Source organism: Ostrea edulis, chromosome 4 (assembly GCF_947568905.1).
Source record: "Ostrea edulis chromosome 4, xbOstEdul1.1, whole genome shotgun sequence".
NCBI classification, from domain to species: Eukaryota; Metazoa; Mollusca; class Bivalvia; order Ostreida; family Ostreidae; genus Ostrea; species Ostrea edulis.
In genome coordinates, this window is record NC_079167.1 from 45,393,659 (window position 1) to 45,403,658 (window position 10,000).

At 34.9% G+C, this 10,000-nt stretch overlaps 1 pseudogene; it reads left to right on the plus strand.

The window, feature by feature from the left end:
• Positions 1–4,968: 4,968 nt before the first annotated feature.
• The window catches only part of LOC125647096 (uncharacterized), a 15,114-nt pseudogene continuing 10,082 nt past the window's right edge, over positions 4,969–10,000 (plus strand).

The window sequence follows — 10,000 nt, forward strand, 5'->3', positions numbered from 1 at the left end:
TACCATACCTAAACATTTCTTTCTGAAATAATAAAAAGTTGATTTGTTTGATAAATTCTATTATGGAAATCAAAATTCAGATAATAAATCATATAAATATAAACTTCATGATGCTACACCCCTCAGTGAAAACATTGTGTACATTGGCCGAAATGCAGATGTCACAAAACATCAAGCCCAATTTAGAGTCGTATCTCAACCACTCCCTATTAAATTTCCGTTTAAATTCTATGGAAGATTTTGCAATTTGGACAGAATTAGATGTTTGAGGAGGTGGGGTTGACTGTAAAGCCAAACATAGATATTTTTTAAATTTTAGACTGACTAGGGTCAGAAGCTACAAGTTTAGTGTCAAAATAGAATGGGGTGCATAGTCTTATGAGATTAGCATTTTTATACTGTTGCGCACTGAACTTCAAAGAAAATTATTTATTAAAATTGCCATGTCCATATCAATGGTGACCGACCGCATTATTTATGAAATATTCGAACTAAAATCAAACACATCAAAATCAAAATCTTGTAATCAACGAGTTTGGCCGCAAAAACAAACAATTGATGTATTCAGATATACATTATACACAATAATACGGCCAATTTAATTACCAGTCGGTTCTCTGGTTAAGAATTGACATTAATGTGGAAATGATAACACGATAATGAATAAGACTTTAAATGTTAAACAATTGACCACAGCAGGGTAAACAGCTGTCCGATGTACTTTATTACATAATCACCGACTTTTTTGCAGCCATAAATTACCTGAGGCTGTGACCAGCTCTGTGTGCACTGGAGCGACGCGAGATTTCCGGTCGCACGCGTTGACTGCATAAACAAACAGGCGATAATGTGTCACTGACAAAGGATTAAAAATACAATTTATTGCAAAAAGGGATTTTCGCCACTTTCAATTTTTTTTCGCCATTTTTAAAAAAAATTCGCCATTGGCGAAAATGGCGAAGCCCAGCTCGAGCACTGCTTCTAGTGATTCTACTGTTTATTATTAAGGTCTTCCGTCTCCAACGGAAGACCTTCTAGTGATTCTACTGTTTATTAAGGTCTTCCGTCTCCTGCGGAAGACCTTACTATTATTGTTCGCGTTCTTCTTCTTCATTATTAAGGTCTTCCGTCTCCTGCGGAAGACCTTACTATTATTGTTCGCGTTCTTCTTCTTCTTCATTATTAAGGTCTTCCGTCTCCTGCGGAAGACCTTACTATTATTGTTCGCGTTCTTCTTCTTCATTATTATTATTATTATTATTATTTTCCTTGGTAGTACACGTGTTTTTCTCAGCCATTTCTCGATCGATTTTCACGAAATTTTCAGGAAAGATGTCTTTTGGTGACGAGACTTTGCTTGCAAACTTTCGTGCTTGACGTCACTTCCTGTCAGGAGTTATCTCTCTTTTAGTGACTTTTTGAAGGGCCTTGTTGTCCACACATCTCCTCCGTTGGTTTTGAAGCTAGAGTCTTGAAATTTCTACACAAGATAGAGTAAACATTTTAGAAGATTTGTGGGGGATTCGATTTTACCGGAGGCGATTTGCCTAAACGCTCGCCTGGACCTGAAAAAATGGATGCCAAAATTTTTCGCCGATTTCGGCGATTTTTGACCTTTGATCTCCAATATCTTTTTTCTTGCAAATATTTTGTTAAGACATGTAGAACAAAAGTTGTGCACATTTACGAGATCTTTTCGAAAATATCAAGATTTAGGGCCTAGCCCCTTAAATTAGGGATCTAGAAGGGCTCAAAGTCTAGATCAAATATCTCAAAAATCGTTAATATTTTGGTATAAGTCAAAGAACAAAAAATGTTCATCTCAACAATCTAAATCTATTCATATAAAAATTTAGGTCATATGTTACGTAATAAGGGATTTTAAGGGCCAAAACCATAAATTTTTTACCCCTTGTATCTCGAAAACGACAAATATTTTGAAAAGCAATAAAGAACAAAAGTTGTTCAGAATGATGATCTGAACAATATGCATATTTCGTTTTTACCCTATGTGGCCCCGTTAGGGAGCTACAGTTTGGCCCCTAAAAATTACTTCTAGAAATAACTCGAGAACGGTCAAGAATTTCTAAATACTTGTTGAACAAAAAATGTTTGAAATGTCATGACCTTTCTTACGATATCAAGCAAAAGGGGCTGACCCTTTAAATGAGGGGCCCAGAAGGGTCCAAAGGTTTATGAGAATATCTTAGAAACTATTAATATTTTGTAATAAGTCATTGAAGCGGAAATGTTCATCTAAACGAGCTTGTTCTTATCAAATCAAAAAGTAGGTCATATGTTACGTAATAAGGGATTTTAAGGGCCAAAATCATAAATAATTCACGCCTCATATCTTGAAAACGACAAATATTTTGAAAAGCATTATTGAACAAAAGTTGTTCAGAATGATAATCTAAACAATATGTACATTTCGTTTTTTCCCTATGTGGCCCCGTTAGGGAGCTACAGTTTGGCCCCTAAATATTTCTTGTAGAGATAACTCGAGAACGGTAAAGAATTTCTAAATACTTGTTGAGCAAAAAATGTTTAAAATGACAAGGCCTTTCTTACAATATCAAGCAAAACGGGCTGGCCCTTTCGCCTGCGGGCCTCGTGGCTCACCAGTAGAGTCGATGTTTTGTCGATATCTTTCTATAGCAATAACTCTTTATTGGTAAATATTTTGTTAAGACATGTAGAACAAAAGTTGTTTAATTTGTCAAGACCTATCGATCGATATCAAGAAATAGGCCTGCGGACATTTTAGCTCACCTGTAGAGTCGAATTTCTGTCGATATTAGTCAATCTCCGTCACTTTTTACTGGTAAATATTTTGTTAAGACATATTGAACAAAAGTTGTTAAGTTTATCAAGACTAATCCCTTCATATCAAGAAATAGGCCCGCGGGCCTGATGGCTCGCCTGGAGAGTCGATATCAGTCGATATCAATAACTTTTGACTGGTAAATATTTTGTAAAGACATATAGAACAAAAGTTGTTCACTTTATCAAGGCCTATCGACTGATATCCGAAAATAGGACTCCGGGTCTGATGGCTTACCTGTAGAGTCGATTTTTTTTCGATATCTTTCGAAAGGTATAACTCTTTATTGGTAAATATTTTGTTAAGACATGTAGAAAAAAAGTTGTTCAATGTGTCATAACCTATCGATCAATATCAAAAAATGGGTCTGTGGGCCTCATGGCTCGCCTGTAGAGTCGATTTTTGTCGATATCAGTCGATTTCAAAAACTTGTAACTGGTAAATATTTTGTAAGGACATATTGAACAAAAGTTGTTCAGTTTATCGAGATCTATCGATTGATAGCAAGAAATAGGCCTATGGTCCTAATGGTTCGCCTGTAGAGTCGATTTTTTGTCGATATCGGTCGATCTCAATAACTTTTTACAGGTAAATATTTTGTAAAGACATATAGAACTAAAGTTGTTGAGTCTATAGAGGGCTAACAAATGACATCAAGAAATAGGCCCGCGGGCCTTATGGCTCGCCTGGAGAGTCGAATTTCAAACGAATTTCACCGCAACTTTGCTTCAGAAGCTTATGATATGAAAAATTGATTATATCTAAAGTGTCTTAAAGTCGGAAACTAAATTGGGACTCATTTGTCTGTCTTTTTTTTTTTTTAACTCCGAGTGCATCAACAAATCGGACGGAAGACCTACTCGTTGCTCGCAACGAGATCGTGTCTAGTTATTATTATTATTATTCTTTTTCTCCGGTACTTTTTTGTCCGGTAGTGTTCTCAGAAACTACAAAAGGGATCGATATGAAACTTTCCAGGATGATAGTATAGCGTTAGTAGATGTGCATAGTGATAGTCATTTTGTCTGCACGTGCATGCACGCGCACGCACGTGCACTGCAATTTTGGTACAAAAAATGGGAAATCAGAATATTAAAGGGATCGATATGAAACCTAAATAGGATGGTAGTATATCATTTGTAGATATGAAAAATAATTATTATTTTGTCTGCACACGCACGCATGCGCGTGCTCGTGCATTACAAAATTTGTACACTAACTTTGGAATCAGTCTAACTATTTTGTTGTTCATTGAAATGGCTTGATATTCATATCATAGGTAGATATTGAGACCCTTAACTGATTTGCATGGTCAAAATTACCAATTTGCACGCGCATGCACGTGCGCTTCATTTTGATTGGATAATACTAAAACGTTTGTAGCTATCTTATTTATGAAGCGAATGAGATGATATTCACAGCATACGTAGACAATATGTGTATCGACATATTGGTGTAACAAAAAAATACCAACGCACACGCGCATGCGCGTGCAAGGTTTTTCAAATGTTCAATTTTAAAGGACAATAACGTTTTTCTTTTTCATAAAATTCTATTGATATTTGGGGTTTAGATGTGTCTTGGTACTCCTTACAAATTGCTGTGGTTAGAATTACTGCTCAGCACGTGAATGCACGTGTGCTGATTTCTGATTGGACGATTTTAAAATCGCTATAACTTCCTTATATGTGGTGGAAACGTTATGAAATTCGTACTGTGGGTATATTATACTAATGCCTGTTGAACGACATCAACAAAAATTCGGAATCATACATGCATGCGCGTGTATGCACGTGCAACGCTTTCTTTCATTTCTTGGTACTGAAATGACCATATTGAACGTACTACATGTAATTAAAGGCTAAAATAAAATGATTTTTTGCTATACATTCACAAGGACATCACTTTTTAATTGGGGGAGGTTTGGGGAACATCTGTAACGGTCCCCGTTACAATTAGAACTAGTTCCTATTGGGACGACATTTAGGCCTAAACCAGCAGAGAGAAAAGGCCTTGGAGAAAGAAATCCGCGGATAGAGGAGAAACAGGACGAACAAAGAAAGGAATCAGATAGTGAAGATGAAGAACAATTTGTCACAATACAAATTGAAAGAGGACACACTGATAAACAGAAGGATACGACTATGGCACCACAGCCATTGGAAATCCATGAAGCGCATGATCATGCAGAAGTACAGGCTGAGGAGGAGCTAGTAGAAGATGACTCAGTAGAGGAGGGTAGACGTTCGTCAAGAACAAGGAAGAAACCAAAGTGGCATGACGCTTATGTTATGTCTCAAACACAGGAGGTTGAGAACAGACAAGAGAGAGCACAGTTGTTAGCAAATTTGTTTTCCTCCAATATTTTAAAATCTACATCATGATCTCCTTCATTGATTGAAAACATTGTACATAGTATCATTAAATGATGGGACATCATTTCATGGAGAGGGGGAGAATGTAGCCGTGTGAAAATTTTGTAAATAACTTTTAAGTTTTATGATTAAAAAGAATTGAATTTGCAATTGATAAGATTGTGTAATAAAGTTCTACTAGAAACTTATGCCAAAACAATGGCAAGCAGCTTTGATTTTATTTAATTTCCAATTTGATGTAATTAGTATTTTCCCGCCAAAAGTTTGGTGAGCATTTGGCGCCTCTTATAGTCATGTGACTTTAGACCAGGGTTGGATTTTTTCATATTGTCCAGTGGGTTTGAATTGTTCAGACGTTTGAGTTTTAGTTTAGTTGGAGCTATTTCGCCATCATGGTATGTTTGGTTTTTTCTTTGTTTTTATGGAAGCAATAGCATCGCAGTTGGCGCTCTTAATTATATTGCTAATATCTAACAAAGTGCATGTTTAACTTTTATTGCAGTTGCACCAAAGAAGCTTTGAAATATAGTTTACAGCTTTACTTTTGATAAATATCAAGCCTAAAGTCCATAACTTTGGTAAGTTATACTATTTAGACTGTTTAAGCAATATAAAAGTCAACTAAAGCAATAATATAAATATTTTGTTTTAAATCTTATTTTTCTCACTTATTAAATATAAATAAGTTCGGTGGATCACTTTTATAAAATTGTGATTAAAGTGCTTGAATATCATTTGATATAACTTTATGCTAAGTTTCAAATGATACAATTTATATGTATATATAACATGTATAAAATGTATATATGTATTTGACGTGATGTACATTTTCATATGCTGCTTTCTGTTTGTTACAGGGCAATTCAATTTATACTATTTGAATGAAATATAAACACGAACTTTTAATAAGGATTTACGCTGTTGTTGTAATTCTATCAACGCATCGTGAGTTACATACGTCTTTTTGCATTCTGTTTTCATTTTGAATTTTAAAAACTGTTTTTAAAAACCAGCTTTTAAAACATCATTTTACACAAGGAATTCAATTGCGGGCTTAATTTTGCGATTTTTTTGCCGTTTTAACGATTTTACCGATCGCTCACACGATCGTATATATATATATACTAAACCGCCTTCGGCGGCACTTATTTTAGCGCCATATTTTGGGGACCGGTATACTAGAAGTGTTCTATATTAACAAAAACAACATCACATTGTCGGTATTTTGTCGCTTACGACACTTGAGCCGAAACGACTAGGTATATGAGGCCGAAACGACAAGAGGCCGAAAAAACTTGAGGCCGAACGAACCTATGGCCGAACTGTAAAAAGGCCGAAACAACTTACATCGCCCCAAATAACACTAGGAGCAATGTATAGAAGATAATACACACATATATTATTTCAAAGGCAAAAAAGTACTATGTTAGGTATAGCTATAGGGATACCTATAAAAGTTTATCTAATACTCTCTTTTGAATTATGGGGGGGGGGGGTCTTTGAGAGAGAATATTAGTAAGGACATGCCCTCACACCACTTGTCCTCTCTAAGCTAATATTTTGTATCATGCTGTAGGTCACATTTATTAATTATGAGGACATTTTTTTAATTTTTTGTTCTCATGGTGCAATTCTGTCCTCACAACTTCTGTCCATTGGTTGAAATTTGTCATCACTAAACACCTTTTACTCTCTCTCTCTCTCTCTCTCTCTCTCTCTCTCTCTCTCTCTCGCGCGCGCGCGCGCGATGTTTTAGATTCAGTAGTGCCTTCATTATCTTAATGCATCTATAAATTAAAAATGATTCAATATAGAAATTAGAAAAATGTTAATGATCGATAGTGTATATGAAACCATCGTCGCAGACCACGGGTTATTGTTTCGTTTGTGAAATAAAATGAAACAATAACCCGTGGTTTGCGATGATGATATGAAACAAATAAAATGCAAACTACCAAGTTAAGTTTTGCCTTAAAAAGAATCTTGAGTGAGAGAGAGAGAGAGAGAGAGATAAACTTATTTTGATAGTAGCAGTGATGGAGTGTGAGAACAATATACAATATAATATTTATCCTTGAAAATTATGTATTCAATCCATGTAGTGACCCACCCACTTCACAAATCATCAGGTGGGGGGGGGGGGGGGGCGGGTCATGCAACATGCAACATGCCCCCTCTCATACTTTGAAAAAGATAAGTAATGTTAGCACGAGGCTCTGAAAAGTTCAATCTGCAGTTTGATGATGTTTCGTCATTCAATAAAAACAATATTTTATTCACAAATAAGTGAATGGGATCGGGCATACCCTATTTTAGGGCATTTTAGCACCTTCTATACATCAAAGTCACAATGAATCAAACAAATGTATACATGTACATGTACATGTAGTTATATAATGTAAACAAGATAAAATATATAGAAAGAAGAGATACAAAGACATATATACATATACTAATGAAAATAATCATGAAACAAGAGAAGAAAAAATAATTGGGAGTAGAAAATAAAAAAAAATAAAAACCACGAAAAAACAAAAACACAAGCCTGTATGGATAATATAATGATCTATGTATAACTTGTATATTCCATGCAAATTCAAAAGGTTTTTTGCCGCGATAGAACAAGTGGGGGTCGCGGATATTTGATGTTTGACTGAAATATATTGGGTCGGCGCGGTAGCTACAGATACTGAAATATGATCACTCATTTTCAGTTAATGTGTGCAATTCACAAATTTATTCGCTGAAAAATTAAAGGATTCCAAAAACTGTCTCTCTGTACATTTTCATATAGCTAGTTAATTGCAGAAAGGATTATCAATATGTCATGCGTTTTATTTTTACACTATGTCCATCTAATCTATATAATATTCACGTTATAAAACATAAGCCCCCAAATAAATTATTTTCATCTTATTTTTTTCTTAAATTGTTGTTCAAAGTGCTACATTTTGCAATCTTTTAAATTACTGTTCAAGTTACTGAATATTGTTGTCTCATGTACTTGCAAGTATTTTTCACATCTGGTGACGTACGTCTCCATATGAGTGAAATATTCTCGAGAGGGACGTTAAACAATATTCAATCAATCAATCAATCAGTATTCTCTATGAAAGATGAAGATAACGAACAGTGATCAATCTCAGGTTGATAAAGGTGTGTTTCTGTTTCTCCACCGATCATCCTCATAAGTCGTTCTGAATAGTCAGTTTCTACCCGCTGTAAGCTTTTGAGATGACAACCAGTGAGATATTTTATATATATGTGTGTAAAGGTGTGCAACAAATCATGTTAACAAACAGGCTTCGAGACCGATTCACGGGGTATAAACCAACTTTATCGAAGGAATTTCTGCGAATATCTCGTCAGACTACTGTAGTTCTACTTATGCCATTCATCTAAATCCCATGCCATCCGTTTTAAATATGTCGTATTCTGCCATTTATTTCATCGTCCCGAGCTTTTACGTCCATTGACAGCTTTAAAGGTCATAGGAGACGATTTTCAAAAAATAAAATTTGTTTTGCACGAAAATGTGTTCTTCTTTAAATTACTTAACGTATGTAAAGAAGTCATTCAGAAAAAATCATAAGGTAACAGACGCTACAGACCGTCAAATGTTGCTGTGGTGTGAAGTATCAAGTAAGATGACTTATCTTGCTTGATGAAGTCAAAAGAGACCAGCCTGACGCAAATGTGTATTTGTTTGAGTCTACGCTAATAAGGAACCGGTCAATATTTATTGGGGGGTTGGGACCAGTGCATTCCATATTACCATTTGTAAAAAAAAAAAAAAACCAAAAAAAAAACTGTCCTATATTCTAAAAAGGCAAAAAAAGTTGCTGTCCTACATCAGATGTGTATAAAAAAAAAAGTGGGTGTCCTATCTAATAAATCAATATATGTATGCCTCGAGGCATAAACTACATTTTTACTTCCTTTTAAAAATCTCTGGAGTTCTTCATAATAATCACTTAAAATTTGCCTCTCCATTGTTATATCAGCTGAGGGATTCAAGTTCCTGAGAAACGTTTGTTTACTTTGTTCGGTAATTTGTCTAGCGAAGTTACAAATCAAATCTCATTATTTTCATCTTATTTTTTTTCCTTAAATTGTTGTTCAAAGTGCTACATTTTGCAATTTTTTAAAAATTACTGTTCAAGTTATTGAATTGTTGTCTCATGAACTTGCACGTATTTTTCACATCTCAGTATTCTCTATGAAAGATAAAGATAACGAACAGTGATCAATCTCATAACTTCTATATAAGCAATACAAAATAGAAAGTTTGGCAAACACCCACCCCTGGTTATACCAGAGGTGGGATCAGGTGTCTAAGAGGAGTATGCATCCCTTGTCGACCGGTCACACCCGCCGTGAGCCCTATATCTTGACCACGTAAACGGGATTATCCGTAGTCAAAATCAATATACCAAGAACGGCCTGACAATCAGTATGAAACAAGTCAGACAGCATTCGACCCAATGATAGGTTGTATTGGCAAACTATCAAATTATTAAAGATGTGTTTAGACTTTAGTTAATTTCTGATCTATATCTTTCAAGTTACATTTGTATGACCAACATGATACACCATTTTTATTTTCTATGATTGAAATCCATACTCTATGCAAAACTTACATGTAATTTTTGCAATTTTATTCACAGCTGAATACTTCTTTTGTGATTTTTTTTTAATTACATGTTTTAATATTGAAAAATTTCAAAGGTCCAGTATTTTATTGCAAATTGCCTTTAGTATATTGAACTTGAACATTAAATAAAGCATGCACACAATTCAG